At 51.3% G+C, this 16,075-nt stretch overlaps 27 pseudogenes; all 27 read left to right on the forward strand.

The window, feature by feature from the left end:
• The first annotated feature begins 24 nt into the window (after positions 1–24).
• Positions 25–143, forward strand: LOC141052525 (5S ribosomal RNA; annotated as a pseudogene).
• A 1,049-nt stretch (positions 144–1,192) lies between these two features.
• Positions 1,193–1,311, forward strand: LOC141055688 (5S ribosomal RNA; annotated as a pseudogene).
• Positions 1,312–1,584: 273 nt separating this feature from the next.
• On the forward strand, positions 1,585–1,703 carry LOC141056970 (5S ribosomal RNA; annotated as a pseudogene).
• A 273-nt stretch (positions 1,704–1,976) lies between these two features.
• Positions 1,977–2,095, forward strand: LOC141052532 (5S ribosomal RNA; annotated as a pseudogene).
• A 77-nt stretch (positions 2,096–2,172) lies between these two features.
• Positions 2,173–2,291, forward strand: LOC141052538 (5S ribosomal RNA; annotated as a pseudogene).
• Positions 2,292–2,760: 469 nt separating this feature from the next.
• Positions 2,761–2,879, forward strand: LOC141052542 (5S ribosomal RNA; annotated as a pseudogene).
• A 1,049-nt stretch (positions 2,880–3,928) lies between these two features.
• LOC141052552 (5S ribosomal RNA) lies at positions 3,929–4,047 on the forward strand (annotated as a pseudogene).
• Positions 4,048–4,124: 77 nt separating this feature from the next.
• Positions 4,125–4,243, forward strand: LOC141052557 (5S ribosomal RNA; annotated as a pseudogene).
• A 469-nt stretch (positions 4,244–4,712) lies between these two features.
• Positions 4,713–4,831, forward strand: LOC141052562 (5S ribosomal RNA; annotated as a pseudogene).
• A 657-nt stretch (positions 4,832–5,488) lies between these two features.
• LOC141052571 (5S ribosomal RNA) lies at positions 5,489–5,607 on the forward strand (annotated as a pseudogene).
• A 273-nt stretch (positions 5,608–5,880) lies between these two features.
• On the forward strand, positions 5,881–5,999 carry LOC141055694 (5S ribosomal RNA; annotated as a pseudogene).
• A 273-nt stretch (positions 6,000–6,272) lies between these two features.
• LOC141056972 (5S ribosomal RNA) lies at positions 6,273–6,391 on the forward strand (annotated as a pseudogene).
• Positions 6,392–6,664: 273 nt separating this feature from the next.
• Positions 6,665–6,783, forward strand: LOC141052580 (5S ribosomal RNA; annotated as a pseudogene).
• Positions 6,784–6,860: 77 nt separating this feature from the next.
• Positions 6,861–6,979, forward strand: LOC141052585 (5S ribosomal RNA; annotated as a pseudogene).
• Positions 6,980–7,448: 469 nt separating this feature from the next.
• On the forward strand, positions 7,449–7,567 carry LOC141052593 (5S ribosomal RNA; annotated as a pseudogene).
• A 1,049-nt stretch (positions 7,568–8,616) lies between these two features.
• On the forward strand, positions 8,617–8,735 carry LOC141052601 (5S ribosomal RNA; annotated as a pseudogene).
• A 77-nt stretch (positions 8,736–8,812) lies between these two features.
• LOC141052607 (5S ribosomal RNA) lies at positions 8,813–8,931 on the forward strand (annotated as a pseudogene).
• Positions 8,932–9,400: 469 nt separating this feature from the next.
• Positions 9,401–9,519, forward strand: LOC141052610 (5S ribosomal RNA; annotated as a pseudogene).
• A 1,237-nt stretch (positions 9,520–10,756) lies between these two features.
• LOC141057270 (5S ribosomal RNA) lies at positions 10,757–10,875 on the forward strand (annotated as a pseudogene).
• A 76-nt stretch (positions 10,876–10,951) lies between these two features.
• LOC141059253 (5S ribosomal RNA) lies at positions 10,952–11,070 on the forward strand (annotated as a pseudogene).
• Positions 11,071–12,307: 1,237 nt separating this feature from the next.
• Positions 12,308–12,426, forward strand: LOC141059139 (5S ribosomal RNA; annotated as a pseudogene).
• A 469-nt stretch (positions 12,427–12,895) lies between these two features.
• LOC141052621 (5S ribosomal RNA) lies at positions 12,896–13,014 on the forward strand (annotated as a pseudogene).
• Positions 13,015–13,287: 273 nt separating this feature from the next.
• Positions 13,288–13,406, forward strand: LOC141055699 (5S ribosomal RNA; annotated as a pseudogene).
• Positions 13,407–13,679: 273 nt separating this feature from the next.
• LOC141058407 (5S ribosomal RNA) lies at positions 13,680–13,798 on the forward strand (annotated as a pseudogene).
• Positions 13,799–14,071: 273 nt separating this feature from the next.
• LOC141052627 (5S ribosomal RNA) lies at positions 14,072–14,190 on the forward strand (annotated as a pseudogene).
• A 77-nt stretch (positions 14,191–14,267) lies between these two features.
• Positions 14,268–14,386, forward strand: LOC141052631 (5S ribosomal RNA; annotated as a pseudogene).
• Positions 14,387–14,855: 469 nt separating this feature from the next.
• On the forward strand, positions 14,856–14,974 carry LOC141052636 (5S ribosomal RNA; annotated as a pseudogene).
• Positions 14,975–16,075: the final 1,101 nt, after the last annotated feature.

Genomic DNA, 16,075 nt, shown 5'->3' on the forward strand with positions numbered 1-16,075 from the left:
GAACGTCAGAGATGGCACGCTTCCGTCAACGGCCATTCTAAGCTGAATATGCATGCCCTCGTCAGATCGCAGCCGCTAAGCAGCTTGAGGCCGGGCCAGTACCGGCATGGGAGACTGGCTGGGAATCCCTGGTCCTGTTGACATTTTGTACGTTTTTTTTCCAAGCTTGCCCTTCCGAGTTTATCCTTCTTGAAAAGAACGTCAGAGATGGCACGCTTCCGTCAACGGCCATTCTAAGCTGAATATGCATGCCCTCGTCACATCGCAGCAGCTTGAGGCCGGGCCAGTACCGGCATGGGAGACTGGCTGGGAATCCCTGGTCCTGTTGACATTTTGTATGTTTTATTTCCAAGCTTGCCCTTCCGAGTTTATCCTTCTTGAAAAGAACGTCAGAGAGGGCACGCTCCTGTCAACGGCCATTCTAAGCTGAATATGCATGCCCTTGTCAGATTGCAGCTGCTAAGCAGCTTGAGGCCGGGCCAGTACCGGCATGGGAGACTGGCTGGGAATCCCTGGTCCTGTTAACATTTTGTATGTTTTATTTCCAAGCTTGCCCTTCCGAGTTTATCCTTCTTGAAAAAAACGTCAGAGATGGCACGCTTCTGTCAACGGCCATTCTAAGCTGAATATGCATGCCCTCGTCAGATTGCAGCCGCTAAGCAGCTTGAGGCCGGGCCAGTACCGGCATGGGAGACTGGCTGGGAATCCCTGGTCCTGTTGACATTTTGTACGTTTTATTTCCAAGCTTGCCCTTCCGAGTTTATCCTTCTTGAAAAGAACGTCAGAGATGGCACGCTTCCGTCAACGGCCATTCTAAGCTGAATATGCATTCCCTCGTCAGATCGCAGCCGCTAAGCAGCTTGAGGCCGGGCCAGTACCGGCATGGGAGACTGGCTGGGAATCCCTGGTCCTGTTGACATTTTGTACGTTTTATTTCCAAGCTTGCCCTTCCGAGTTTATCCTTCTTGAAAAGAACGTCAGAGATTGCACACTTCCGTCAATGGCCATTCTAAGCTAAATATGCATGCCCTCGTCAGATCGCAGCTGCTAAGCAGCCTGAGGCCGGGCCAGTACCGGCATGGGAGACTGGCTGGGAATCCCTGGTCCTGTTAACATTTTGTACGTTTTATTTCCAAGCTTGCCCTTCCGAGTTTATCCTTCTTGAAAAAAACGTCAGAGATGGCACACTTCCGTCAACGGCCATTCTAAGCTGAATATGCATGCCCTCGTCAGATCGCAGCTGCTAAGCAGCTTGAGGCCGGGCCAGTACCGGCATGGGAGACTGGCTGGGAATCCCTGGTCCTGTTGACATTTTGTACGTTTTATTTCCAAGCTTGCCCTTCCGAGTTTATCCTTCTTGAAAAGAACGTCAGAGATGGCACACTTCTGTCAATGGCCCTTCTAAGCTGAATATGCATGCCCTCATCAGATCGCAGCCGCTAAGCAGCCGGAGGCCGGGCCAGTACCGGCATGGGAGACTGGCTGGGAATCCCTGGTCCTGTTGACATTTTGTACGTTTTTTTTCCAAGCTTGCCCTTCCGAGTTTATCCTTCTTGAAAAAAACGTCAGAGATGGCACGCTTCTGTCAACGGCCATTCTAAGCTGAATATGCCTGCCCTCGTCAGATCGCAGCCACTAAGCAGCTTGAGGCCGGGCCAGTACCGGCATGGGAGACTGGCTGGGAATCCCTGGTCCTGTTGACATTTTGTACGTTTTTTTTCCAAGCTTGCCCTTCCGAGTTTATCCTTCTTGAAAAGAACGTCAGAGATGGCACGCGTCCGTCAACGGCCATTCTAAGCTGAATATGCATTCCCTCGTCACATCGCAGCCGCTAAGCAGCTTGAGGCCGGGCCAGTACCGGCATAGGAGACTGGCTGGGAATCCCTGGTCCTGTTGACATTTTGTACATTTTTTTTCCAAGCTTGCCCTTCCGAGTTTATCCTTCTTGAAAAGAACGTCAGAGATGACACGCTTCCGTCAACGGCCATTCTAAGCTGAATATGCATGCCCTCGTCAGATCGCAGCCGCTAAGCAGCTTGAGGCCGGGCCAGTACCGGCATGGGAGACTGGCTGGGAATCCCTGGTCCTGTTGACATTTTGTACGTTTTATTTCCATGCTTGCCCTTCCGAGTTTATCCTTCTTGAAAAGAACGTCAGAGATGGCACGCTTCCGTCAACGGCCATTCTAAGCTGAATATGCATGCCCTCGTCAGATCGCAGCCGCTAAGCAGCTTGAGGCCGGGCCAGTACCGGCATGGGAGACTGGCTGGGAATCCCTGGTCCTGTTGACATTTTGTATGTTTTTTTTCCAAGCTTGCCCTTCCGAGTTTATCCTTCTTGAAAAGAACGTCAGAGATGGCACGCGTCCGTCAACGGCCATTCTAAGCTGAATATGCATTCCCTCGTCACATCGCAGCCGCTAAGCAGCTTGAAGCCGGGCCAGTACCGGCATAGGAGACTGGCTGGGAATCCCTGGTCCTGTTGACATTTTGTACATTTTTTTTCCAAGCTTGCCCTTCCGAGTTTATCCTTCTTGAAAAGAACGTCAGAGATGGCACGCTTCCGTCAACGGCCATTCTAAGATGAATATGCATGCCCTCGTCAGATCGCAGCCGCTAAGCAGCTTGAGGCCGGGCCAGTACCAGCATGGGAGACTGGCTGGGAATCCCTGGTCCTGTTGACATTTTGTACGTTTTATTTCCAAGCTTGCCCTTCCGAGTTTATCCTTCTTGAAAAGAACGTCAGAGATGGCACGCTTCCGTCAACGGCCATTCTAAGCTGAATATGCATGCCCTCGTCAGATCGCAGCCGCTAAGCAGCTTGAGGCCGGGCCAGTACCGGCATGGGAGACTGGCTGGGAATCCCTGGTCCTGTTGACATTTTGTACGTTTTTTTTCCAAGCTTGCCCTTCCGAGTTTATCCTTCTTGAAAAGAACGTCAGAGATGGCACGCTTCCGTCAACGGCCATTCTAAGCTGAATATGCATGCCCTCGTCACATCGCAGCAGCTTGAGGCCGGGCCAGTACCGGCATGGGAGACTGGCTGGGAATCCCTGGTCCTGTTGACATTTTGTATGTTTTATTTCCAAGCTTGCCCTTCCGAGTTTATCCTTCTTGAAAAGAACGTCAGAGAGGGCACGCTCCTGTCAACGGCCATTCTAAGCTGAATATGCATGCCCTTGTCAGATTGCAGCTGCTAAGCAGCTTGAGGCCGGGCCAGTACCGGCATGGGAGACTGGCTGGGAATCCCTGGTCCTGTTAACATTTTGTATGTTTTATTTCCAAGCTTGCCCTTCCGAGTTTATCCTTCTTGAAAAAAACGTCAGAGATGGCACGCTTCTGTCAACGGCCATTCTAAGCTGAATATGCATGCCCTCGTCAGATTGCAGCCGCTAAGCAGCTTGAGGCCGGGCCAGTACCGGCATGGGAGACTGGCTGGGAATCCCTGGTCCTGTTGACATTTTGTACGTTTTATTTCCAAGCTTGCCCTTCCGAGTTTATCCTTCTTGAAAAGAACGTCAGAGATGGCACACTTCCGTCAATGGCCATTCTAAGCTGAATATGCATGCCCTTGTCAGATTGCAGCCGCTAAGCAGCTTGAGGCTGGGCCAGTACTGGCATGGGAGACTGGCTGGGAATCCCTGGTCGTGTTGACATTTTGTACGTTTTTTTTCCAAGCTTGCCCTTCCGAGTTTATCCTTCTTGAAAAGAACGTCAGAGATGGCACACTTCCGTCAATGGCCATTCTAAGCTGAATATGCATGCCCTTGTCAGATCGCAGCCGCTAAGCAGCTTGAGGCCGGGCCAGTACCGGCATAGGAGACTGGCTGGGAATCCCTGGTCCTGTTGACATTTTGTACATTTTTTTTCCAAGCTTGCCCTTCCGAGTTTATCCTTCTTGAAAAGAACGTCAGAGATGACACGCTTCCGTCAACGGCCATTCTAAGCTGAATATGCATGCCCTCGTCAGATCGCAGCCGCTAAGCAGCTTGAGGCCGGGCCAGTACCGGCATGGGAGACTGGCTGGGAATCCCTGGTCCTGTTGACATTTTGTACGTTTTATTTCCATGCTTGCCCTTCCGAGTTTATCCTTCTTGAAAAGAACGTCAGAGATGGCACGCTTCCGTCAACGGCCATTCTAAGCTGAATATGCATGCCCTCGTCAGATCGCAGCCGCTAAGCAGCTTGAGGCCGGGCCAGTACCGGCATGGGAGACTGGCTGGGAATCCCTGGTCCTGTTGACATTTTGTATGTTTTTTTTCCAAGCTTGCCCTTCCGAGTTTATCCTTCTTGAAAAGAACGTCAGAGATGGCACGCGTCCGTCAACGGCCATTCTAAGCTGAATATGCATTCCCTCGTCACATCGCAGCCGCTAAGCAGCTTGAAGCCGGGCCAGTACCGGCATAGGAGACTGGCTGGGAATCCCTGGTCCTGTTGACATTTTGTACATTTTTTTTCCAAGCTTGCCCTTCCGAGTTTATCCTTCTTGAAAAGAACGTCAGAGATGGCACGCTTCCGTCAACGGCCATTCTAAGATGAATATGCATGCCCTCGTCAGATCGCAGCCGCTAAGCAGCTTGAGGCTGGGCCAGTACCAGCATGGGAGACTGGCTGGGAATCCCTGGTCCTGTTGACATTTTGTACGTTTTATTTCCAAGCTTGCCCTTCCGAGTTTATCCTTCTTGAAAAGAACGTCAGAGATGGCACGCTTCCGTCAACGGCCATTCTAAGCTGAATATGCATGCCCTCGTCAGATCGCAGCCGCTAAGCAGCTTGAGGCCGGGCCAGTACCGGCATGGGAGACTGGCTGGGAATCCCTGGTCCTGTTGACATTTTGTACGTTTTTTTTCCAAGCTTGCCCTTCCGAGTTTATCCTTCTTGAAAAGAACGTCAGAGATGGCACGCTTCCGTCAACGGCCATTCTAAGCTGAATATGCATGCCCTCGTCACATCGCAGCAGCTTGAGGCCGGGCCAGTACCGGCATGGGAGACTGGCTGGGAATCCCTGGTCCTGTTGACATTTTGTATGTTTTATTTCCAAGCTTGCCCTTCCGAGTTTATCCTTCTTGAAAAGAACGTCAGAGAGGGCACGCTCCTGTCAACGGCCATTCTAAGCTGAATATGCATGCCCTTGTCAGATTGCAGCTGCTAAGCAGCTTGAGGCCGGGCCAGTACCGGCATGGGAGACTGGCTGGGAATCCCTGGTCCTGTTAACATTTTGTATGTTTTATTTCCAAGCTTGCCCTTCCGAGTTTATCCTTCTTGAAAAAAACGTCAGAGATGGCACGCTTCTGTCAACGGCCATTCTAAGCTGAATATGCATGCCCTCGTCAGATTGCAGCCGCTAAGCAGCTTGAGGCCGTGCCAGTACCGGCATGGGAGACTGGCTGGGAATCCCTGGTCCTGTTGACATTTTGTACGTTTTATTTCCAAGCTTGCCCTTCCGAGTTTATCCTTCTTGAAAAGAACGTCAGAGATGGCACGCTTCCGTCAACGGCCATTCTAAGCTGAATATGCATGCCCTCGTCAGATCGCAGCCGCTAAGCAGCTTGAGGCCGGGCCAGTACCGGCATGGGAGACTGGCTGGGAATCCCTGGTCCTGTTGACATTTTGTACGTTTTATTTCCAAGCTTGCCCTTCCGAGTTTATCCTTCTTGAAAAGAACGTCAGAGATTGCACACTTCCGTCAATGGCCATTCTAAGCTAAATATGCATGCCCTCGTCAGATCGCAGCTGCTAAGCAGCCTGAGGCCGGGCCAGTACCGGCATGGGAGACTGGCTGGGAATCCCTGGTCCTGTTAACATTTTGTACGTTTTATTTCCAAGCTTGCCCTTCCGAGTTTATCCTTCTTGAAAAAAACGTCAGAGATGGCACACTTCCGTCAACGGCCATTCTAAGCTGAATATGCATGCCCTCGTCAGATCGCAGCTGCTAAGCAGCTTGAGGCCGGGCCAGTACCGGCATGGGAGACTGGCTGGGAATCCCTGGTCCTGTTGACATTTTGTACGTTTTATTTCCAAGCTTGCCCTTCCGAGTTTATCCTTCTTGAAAAGAACGTCAGAGATGGCACTCTTCCGTCAATGGCCCTTCTAAGCTGAATATGCATGCCCTCATCAGATCGCAGCCGCTAAGCAGCCGGAGGCCGGGCCAGTACCGGCATGGGAGACTGGCTGGGAATCCCTGGTCCTGTTGACATTTTGTACGTTTTTTTTCCAAGCTTGCCCTTCCGAGTTTATCCTTCTTGAAAAAAACGTCAGAGATGGCACGCTTCTGTCAACGGCCATTCTAAGCTGAATATGCCTGCCCTCGTCAGATCGCAGCCACTAAGCAGCTTGAGGCCGGGCCAGTACCGGCATGGGAGACTGGCTGGGAATCCCTGGTCCTGTTGACATTTTGTACGTTTTTTTTCCAAGCTTGCCCTTCCGAGTTTATCCTTCTTGAAAAGAACGTCAGAGATGGCACGCGTCCGTCAACGGCCATTCTAAGCTGAATATGCATTCCCTCGTCACATCGCAGCCGCTAAGCAGCTTGAGGCCGGGCCAGTACCGGCATAGGAGACTGGCTGGGAATCCCTGGTCCTGTTGACATTTTGTACATTTTTTTTCCAAGCTTGCCCTTCCGAGTTTATCCTTCTTGAAAAGAACGTCAGAGATGACACGCTTCCGTCAACGGCCATTCTAAGCTGAATATGCATGCCCTCGTCAGATCGCAGCCGCTAAGCAGCTTGAGGCCGGGCCAGTACCGGCATGGGAGACTGGCTGGGAATCCCTGGTCCTGTTGACATTTTGTACGTTTTATTTCCATGCTTGCCCTTCCGAGTTTATCCTTCTTGAAAAGAACGTCAGAGATGGCACGCTTCCGTCAACGGCCATTCTAAGCTGAATATGCATGCCCTCGTCAGATCGCAGCCGCTAAGCAGCTTGAGGCCGGGCCAGTACCGGCATGGGAGACTGGCTGGGAATCCCTGGTCCTGTTGACATTTTGTATGTTTTTTTTCCAAGCTTGCCCTTCCGAGTTTATCCTTCTTGAAAAGAACGTCAGAGATGGCACGCGTCCGTCAACGGCCATTCTAAGCTGAATATGCATTCCCTCGTCACATCGCAGCCGCTAAGCAGCTTGAAGCCGGGCCAGTACCGGCATAGGAGACTGGCTGGGAATCCCTGGTCCTGTTGACATTTTGTACATTTTTTTTCCAAGCTTGCCCTTCCGAGTTTATCCTTCTTGAAAAGAACGTCAGAGATGGCACGCTTCCGTCAACGGCCATTCTAAGATGAATATGCATGCCCTCGTCAGATCGCAGCCGCTAAGCAGCTTGAGGCCGGGCCAGTACCAGCATGGGAGACTGGCTGGGAATCCCTGGTCCTGTTGACATTTTGTACGTTTTATTTCCAAGCTTGCCCTTCCGAGTTTATCCTTCTTGAAAAGAACGTCAGAGATGGCACGCTTCCGTCAACGGCCATTCTAAGCTGAATATGCATGCCCTCGTCAGATCGCAGCCGCTAAGCAGCTTGAGGCCGGGCCAGTACCGGCATGGGAGACTGGCTGGGAATCCCTGGTCCTGTTGACATTTTGTACGTTTTTTTTCCAAGCTTGCCCTTCCGAGTTTATCCTTCTTGAAAAGAACGTCAGAGATGGCACGCTTCCGTCAACGGCCATTCTAAGCTGAATATGCATGCCCTCGTCACATCGCAGCAGCTTGAGGCCGGGCCAGTACCGGCATGGGAGACTGGCTGGGAATCCCTGGTCCTGTTGACATTTTGTATGTTTTATTTCCAAGCTTGCCCTTCCGAGTTTATCCTTCTTGAAAAGAACGTCAGAGAGGGCACGCTCCTGTCAACGGCCATTCTAAGCTGAATATGCATGCCCTTGTCAGATTGCAGCTGCTAAGCAGCTTGAGGCCGGGCCAGTACCGGCATGGGAGACTGGCTGGGAATCCCTGGTCCTGTTAACATTTTGTATGTTTTATTTCCAAGCTTGCCCTTCCGAGTTTATCCTTCTTGAAAAAAACGTCAGAGATGGCACGCTTCTGTCAACGGCCATTCTAAGCTGAATATGCATGCCCTCGTCAGATTGCAGCCGCTAAGCAGCTTGAGGCCGGGCCAGTACCGGCATGGGAGACTGGCTGGGAATCCCTGGTCCTGTTGACATTTTGTACGTTTTATTTCCAAGCTTGCCCTTCCGAGTTTATCCTTCTTGAAAAGAACGTCAGAGATGGCACACTTCCGTCAATGGCCATTCTAAGCTGAATATGCATGCCCTTGTCAGATTGCAGCCGCTAAGCAGCTTGAGGCTGGGCCAGTACTGGCATGGGAGACTGGCTGGGAATCCCTGGTCGTGTTGACATTTTGTACGTTTTTTTTCCAAGCTTGCCCTTCCGAGTTTATCCTTCTTGAAAAGAACGTCAGAGATGGCACACTTCCGTCAATGGCCATTCTAAGCTGAATATGCATGCCCTTGTCAGATCGCAGCCGCTAAGCAGCTTGAGGCCGGGCCAGTACCGGCATAGGAGACTGGCTGGGAATCCCTGGTCCTGTTGACATTTTGTACATTTTTTTTCCAAGCTTGCCCTTCCGAGTTTATCCTTCTTGAAAAGAACGTCAGAGATGACACGCTTCCGTCAACGGCCATTCTAAGCTGAATATGCATGCCCTCGTCAGATCGCAGCCGCTAAGCAGCTTGAGGCCGGGCCAGTACCGGCATGGGAGACTGGCTGGGAATCCCTGGTCCTGTTGACATTTTGTACGTTTTATTTCCATGCTTGCCCTTCCGAGTTTATCCTTCTTGAAAAGAACGTCAGAGATGGCACGCTTCCGTCAACGGCCATTCTAAGCTGAATATGCATGCCCTCGTCAGATCGCAGCCGCTAAGCAGCTTGAGGCCGGGCCAGTACCGGCATGGGAGACTGGCTGGGAATCCCTGGTCCTGTTGACATTTTGTATGTTTTTTTTCCAAGCTTGCCCTTCCGAGTTTATCCTTCTTGAAAAGAACGTCAGAGATGGCACGCGTCCGTCAACGGCCATTCTAAGCTGAATATGCATTCCCTCGTCACATCGCAGCCGCTAAGCAGCTTGAAGCCGGGCCAGTACCGGCATAGGAGACTGGCTGGGAATCCCTGGTCCTGTTGACATTTTGTACATTTTTTTTCCAAGCTTGCCCTTCCGAGTTTATCCTTCTTGAAAAGAACGTCAGAGATGGCACGCTTCCGTCAACGGCCATTCTAAGATGAATATGCATGCCCTCGTCAGATCGCAGCCGCTAAGCAGCTTGAGGCCGGGCCAGTACCAGCATGGGAGACTGGCTGGGAATCCCTGGTCCTGTTGACATTTTGTACGTTTTATTTCCAAGCTTGCCCTTCCGAGTTTATCCTTCTTGAAAAGAACGTCAGAGATGGCACGCTTCCGTCAACGGCCATTCTAAGCTGAATATGCATGCCCTCGTCAGATCGCAGCCGCTAAGCAGCTTGAGGCCGGGCCAGTACCGGCATGGGAGACTGGCTGGGAATCCCTGGTCCTGTTGACATTTTGTACGTTTTTTTTCCAAGCTTGCCCTTCCGAGTTTATCCTTCTTGAAAAGAACGTCAGAGATGGCACGCTTCCGTCAACGGCCATTCTAAGCTGAATATGCATGCCCTCGTCACATCGCAGCAGCTTGAGGCCGGGCCAGTACCGGCATGGGAGACTGGCTGGGAATCCCTGGTCCTGTTGACATTTTGTACGTTTTATTTCCAAGCTTGCCCTTCCGAGTTTATCCTTCTTGAAAAGAACGTCAGAGAGGGCACGCTCCTGTCAACGGCCATTCTAAGCTGAATATGCATGCCCTTGTCAGATTGCAGCTGCTAAGCAGCTTGAGGCCGGGCCAGTACCGGCATGGGAGACTGGCTGGGAATCCCTGGTCCTGTTAACATTTTGTATGTTTTATTTCCAAGCTTGCCCTTCCGAGTTTATCCTTCTTGAAAAAAACGTCAGAGATGGCACGCTTCTGTCAACGGCCATTCTAAGCTGAATATGCATGCCCTCGTCAGATTGCAGCCGCTAAGCAGCTTGAGGCCGGGCCAGTACCGGCATGGGAGACTGGCTGGGAATCCCTGGTCCTGTTGACATTTTGTACGTTTTATTTCCAAGCTTGCCCTTCCGAGTTTATCCTTCTTGAAAAGAACGTCAGAGATGGCACACTTCCGTCAATGGCCATTCTAAGCTGAATATGCATGCCCTTGTCAGATTGCAGCCGCTAAGCAGCTTGAGGCTGGGCCAGTACTGGCATGGGAGACTGGCTGGGAATCCCTGGTCGTGTTGACATTTTGTACGTTTTTTTTCCAAGCTTGCCCTTCCGAGTTTATCCTTCTTGAAAAGAACGTCAGAGATGGCACACTTCCGTCAATGGCCATTCTAAGCTGAATATGCATGCCCTTGTCAGATCGCAGCAGCTTGAGGCCGGGCCAGTACCGGCATGGGAGACTGGCTGGGAATCCCTGGTCCTGTTGACATTTTGTACGTTTTATTTCCAAGCTTGCCCTTCCGAGTTTATCCTTCTTGAAAAGAACGTCAGAGATTGCACACTTCCGTCAATGGCCATTCTAAGCTAAATATGCATGCCCTCGTCAGATCGCAGCTGCTAAGCAGCCTGAGGCCGGGCCAGTACCGGCATGGTAGACTGGCTGGGAATCCCTGGTCCTGTTGACATTTTGTACGTTTTTTTTCCAAGCTTGCCCTACCGAGTTTATCCTTCTTGAAAAAAACGTCAGAGATGGCACGCTTCCGTCAACGGCCATTCTAAGCTGAATATGCCTGCCCTCGTCAGATCGCAGCCGCTAAGCAGCTTGAGGCCGGGGCAGTACTGGCATGGGAGACTGGCTGGGAATCCCTGGTCCTGTTGACATTTTGTACGTTTTTTTCCAAGCTTGCCCTTCCGAGTTTATTCTTCTTGAAAAAAACGTCAGAGATGGCACGCTTCCGTCAACGGCCATTCTAAGCTGAATATGCATGCCCTCGTCAGATCGCAGCCGCTAAGCAGCTTGAGGCCGGGCCAGTACTGGCATGGGAGACTGGCTGGGAATCCCTGGTCCTGTTGACATTTTGTACGTTTTATTTCCAAGCTTGCCCTTCCGAGTTTATCCTTCTTGAAAAGAACGTCAGAGATGGCACGCTTCTGTCAACGGCCATTCCAAGCTGAATATGCATTCCCTCGTCAGATCGCAGCCGCTAAGCAGCTTGAGGCCGGGCCAGTACCGGCATGGGAGACTGGCTGGGAATCCCTGGTCCTGTTGACATTTTGAATGTTTTTTTTCCAAGCTTGCCCTTCCGAGTTTATCCTTCTTGAAAAGAACGTCAGAGATGGCACGCTTCCGTCAACGGCCATTCTAAGCTGAATATGCATGCCCTCGTCAGATCGCAGCAGCTTGAGGCCGGGCCAGTACCGGCATGGGAGACTGGCTGGGAATCCCTGGTCCTGTTGACATTTTGTACGTTTTATTTCCAAGCTTGCCCTTCTGAGTTTATCCTTCTTGAAAAAAACGTCAGAGATGGCACGCTTCCGTCAACGGCCATTCTAAGCTGAATATGCATGCCCTCGTCAGATCGCAGCCGCTAAGCAGCTTGAGGCTGGGCCAGTACCGGCATGGGAGACTGGCTGGGAATCCCTGGTCCTGTTGACATTTTGTACGTTTTTTTTCCAAGCTTGCCCTTCCGAGTTTATCCTTCTTGAAAAAAACGTCAGAGATGGCACGCTTCCGTCAACGGCCATTCTAAGCTGAATATGCATGCCCTCGTCAGATCGCAGCTGCTAAGCAGCTTGAGGCCGGGCCAGTGCCGGCATGGGAGACTGGCTGGGATTCCCTGGTCCTGTTGACATTTTGTACGTTTTTTTTCCAAGCTTGCCCTTCCGAGTTTATCCTTCTTGAAAAGAACGTCAGAGATGGCACGCTTCCGTCAACGGCCATTCTAAGCTGAATATGCATGCCCTCGTCAGATCGCAGCAGCTTGAGGCCGGGCCAGTACCAGCATGGGAGACTGGCTGGGAATCCCTGGTCCTGTTGACATTTTGTACGTTTTATTTCCAAGCTTGCCCTTCCGAGTTTATCCTTCTTGAAAAGAACGTCAGAGATGGCCCACTTCCGTCAATGGCCCTTCTAAGCTGAATATGCATGCCCTCATCAGATCGCAGCCGCTAAGCAGCCAGAGGCCGGGCCAGTACCGGCATGGGAGACTGGCTGGGAATCCCTGGTCCTGTTGACATTTTGTACGTTTTTTTTCCAAGCTTGCCCTTCCGAGTTTATCCTTCTTGAAAAAAACGTCAGAGATGGCACGCTTCTGTCAACGGCCATTCTAAGCTGAATATGCCTGCCCTCGTCAGATTGCAGCCACTAAGCAGCTTGAGGCCGGGCCAGTACCGGCATGGGAGACTGGCTGGGAATCCCTGGTCCTGTTGACATTTTGTACGTTTTTTTTCCAAGCTTGCCCTTCCGAGTTTATCCTTCTTGAAAAGAACGTCAGAGATGGCACGCGTCCGTCAACGGCCATTCTAAGCTGAATATGCATTCCCTCGTCACATCGCAGCCGCTAAGCAGCTTGAAGCCGGGCCAGTACCGGCATAGGAGACTGGCTGGGAATCCCTGGTCCTGTTGACATTTTGTACATTTTTTTTCCAAGCTTGCCCTTCCGAGTTTATCCTTCTTGAAAAGAACGTCAGAGATGGCACGCTTCCGTCAACGGCCATTCTAAGATGAATATGCATGCCCTCGTCAGATCGCAGCCGCTAAGCATCTTGAGGCTGGGCCAGTACCAGCATGGGAGACTGGCTGGGAATCCCTGGTCCTGTTGACATTTTGTACGTTTTATTTCCAAGCTTGCCCTTCCGAGTTTATCCTTCTTGAAAAGAACGTCAGAGATGGCACGCTTCCGTCAACGGCCATTCTAAGCTGAATATGCATGCCCTCGTCAGATCGCAGCCGCTAAGCAGCTTGAGGCCGGGCCAGTACCGGCATGGGAGACTGGCTGGGAATCCCTGGTCCTGTTGACATTTTGTACGTTTTATTTCCAAGCTTGCCCTTCCGAGTTTATCCTTCTTGAAAAGAACGTCAGAGATTGCACACTTCCGTCAATGGCCATTCTAAGCTAAATATGCATGCCCTCGTCAGATCGCAGCTGCTAAGCAGCCTGAGGCCGGGCCAGTACCGGCATGGGAGACTGGCTGGGAATCCCTGGTCCTGTTAACATTTTGTACGTTTTATTTCCAAGCTTGCCCTTCCGAGTTTATCCTTCTTGAAAAAAACGTCAGAGATGGCACACTTCCGTCAACGGCCATTCTAAGCTGAATATGCATGCCCTCGTCAGATCGCAGCTGCTAAGCAGCTTGAGGCCGGGCCAGTACCGGCATGGGAGACTGGCTGGGAATCCCTGGTCCTGTTGACATTTTGTACGTTTTATTTCCAAGCTTGCCCTTCCGAGTTTATCCTTCTTGAAAAGAACGTCAGAGATGGCACACTTCCGTCAATGGCCCTTCTAAGCTGAATATGCATGCCCTCATCAGATCGCAGCCGCTAAGCAGCCGGAGGCCGGGCCAGTACCGGCATGGGAGACTGGCTGGGAATCCCTGGTCCTGTTGACATTTTGTACGTTTTTTTTCCAAGCTTGCCCTTCCGAGTTTATCCTTCTTGAAAAAAACGTCAGAGATGGCACGCTTCTGTCAACGGCCATTCTAAGCTGAATATGCCTGCCCTCGTCAGATCGCAGCCACTAAGCAGCTTGAGGCCGGGCCAGTACCGACATGGGAGACTGGCTGGGAATCCCTGGTCCTGTTGACATTTTGTACGTTTTTTTTCCAAGCTTGCCCTTCCGAGTTTATCCTTCTTGAAAAGAACGTCAGAGATGGCACGCGTCCGTCAACGGCCATTCTAAGCTGAATATGCATTCCCTCGTCACATCGCAGCCGCTAAGCAGCTTGAGGCCGGGCCAGTACCGGCATAGGAGACTGGCTGGGAATCCCTGGTCCTGTTGACATTTTGTACATTTTTTTTCCAAGCTTGCCCTTCCGAGTTTATCCTTCTTGAAAAGAACGTCAGAGATGACACGCTTCCGTCAACGGCCATTCTAAGCTGAATATGCATGCCCTCGTCAGATCGCAGCCGCTAAGCAGCTTGAGGCCGGGCCAGTACCGGCATGGGAGACTGGCTGGGAATCCCTGGTCCTGTTGACATTTTGTACGTTTTATTTCCATGCTTGCCCTTCCGAGTTTATCCTTCTTGAAAAGAACGTCAGAGATGGCACGCTTCCGTCAACGGCCATTCTAAGCTGAATATGCATGCCCTCGTCAGATCGCAGCCGCTAAGCAGCTTGAGGCCGGGCCAGTACCGGCATGGGAGACTGGCTGGGAATCCCTGGTCCTGTTGACATTTTGTATGTTTTTTTTCCAAGCTTGCCCTTCCGAGTTTATCCTTCTTGAAAAGAACGTCAGAGATGGCACGCGTCCGTCAACGGCCATTCTAAGCTGAATATGCATTCCCTCGTCACATCGCAGCCGCTAAGCAGCTTGAAGCCGGGCCAGTACCGGCATAGGAGACTGGCTGGGAATCCCTGGTCCTGTTGACATTTTGTACATTTTTTTTCCAAGCTTGCCCTTCCGAGTTTATCCTTCTTGAAAAGAACGTCAGAGATGGCACGCTTCCGTCAACGGCCATTCTAAGATGAATATGCATGCCCTCGTCAGATCGCAGCCGCTAAGCAGCTTGAGGCCGGGCCAGTACCAGCATGGGAGACTGGCTGGGAATCCCTGGTCCTGTTGACATTTTGTACGTTTTATTTCCAAGCTTGCCCTTCCGAGTTTATCCTTCTTGAAAAGAACGTCAGAGATGGCACGCTTCCGTCAACGGCCATTCTAAGCTGAATATGCATGCCCTCGTCAGATCGCAGCCGCTAAGCAGCTTGAGGCCGGGCCAGTACCGGCATGGGAGACTGGCTGGGAATCCCTGGTCCTGTTGACATTTTGTACGTTTTTTTTCCAAGCTTGCCCTTCCGAGTTTATCCTTCTTGAAAAGAACGTCAGAGATGGCACGCTTCCGTCAACGGCCATTCTAAGCTGAATATGCATGCCCTCGTCACATCGCAGCAGCTTGAGGCCGGGCCAGTACCGGCATGGGAGACTGGCTGGGAATCCCTGGTCCTGTTGACATTTTGTACGTTTTATTTCCAAGCTTGCCCTTCCGAGTTTATCCTTCTTGAAAAGAACGTCAGAGAGGGCACGCTCCTGTCAACGGCCATTCTAAGCTGAATATGCATGCCCTTGTCAGATTGCAGCTGCTAAGCAGCTTGAGGCCGGGCCAGTACCGGCATGGGAGACTGGCTGGGAATCCCTGGTCCTGTTAACATTTTGTATGTTTTATTTCCAAGCTTGCCCTTCCGAGTTTATCCTTCTTGAAAAAAACGTCAGAGATGGCACGCTTCTGTCAACGGCCATTCTAAGCTGAATATGCATGCCCTCGTCAGATTGCAGCCGCTAAGCAGCTTGAGGCCGGGCCAGTACCGGCATGGGAGACTGGCTGGGAATCCCTGGTCCTGTTGACATTTTGTACGTTTTATTTCCAAGCTTGCCCTTCCGAGTTTATCCTTCTTGAAAAGAACGTCAGAGATGGCACACTTCCGTCAATGGCCATTCTAAGCTGAATATGCATGCCCTTGTCAGATTGCAGCCGCTAAGCAGCTTGAGGCTGGGCCAGTACTGGCATGGGAGACTGGCTGGGAATCCCTGGTCGTGTTGACATTTTGTACGTTTTTTTTCCAAGCTTGCCCTTCCGAGTTTATCCTTCTTGAAAAGAACGTCAGAGATGGCACACTTCCGTCAATGGCCATTCTAAGCTGAATATGCATGCCCTTGTCAGATCGCAGCAGCTTGAGGCCGGGCCAGTACCGGCATGGGAGACTGGCTGGGAATCCCTGGTCCTGTTGACATTTTGTACGTTTTATTTCCAAGCTTGCCCTTCCGAGTTTATCCTTCTTGAAAAGAACGTCAGAGATTGCACACTTCCGTCAATGGCCATTCTAAGCTAAATATGCATGCCCTCGTCAGATCGCAGCTGCTAAGCAGC

This window comes from Dendrobates tinctorius, unplaced genomic scaffold (assembly GCF_039654945.1).
Source record: "Dendrobates tinctorius isolate UK_male_01 unplaced genomic scaffold, ASM3965494v1 ptg000011l, whole genome shotgun sequence".
In the NCBI taxonomy this organism is placed as follows: domain Eukaryota; kingdom Metazoa; phylum Chordata; class Amphibia; order Anura; family Dendrobatidae; genus Dendrobates; species Dendrobates tinctorius.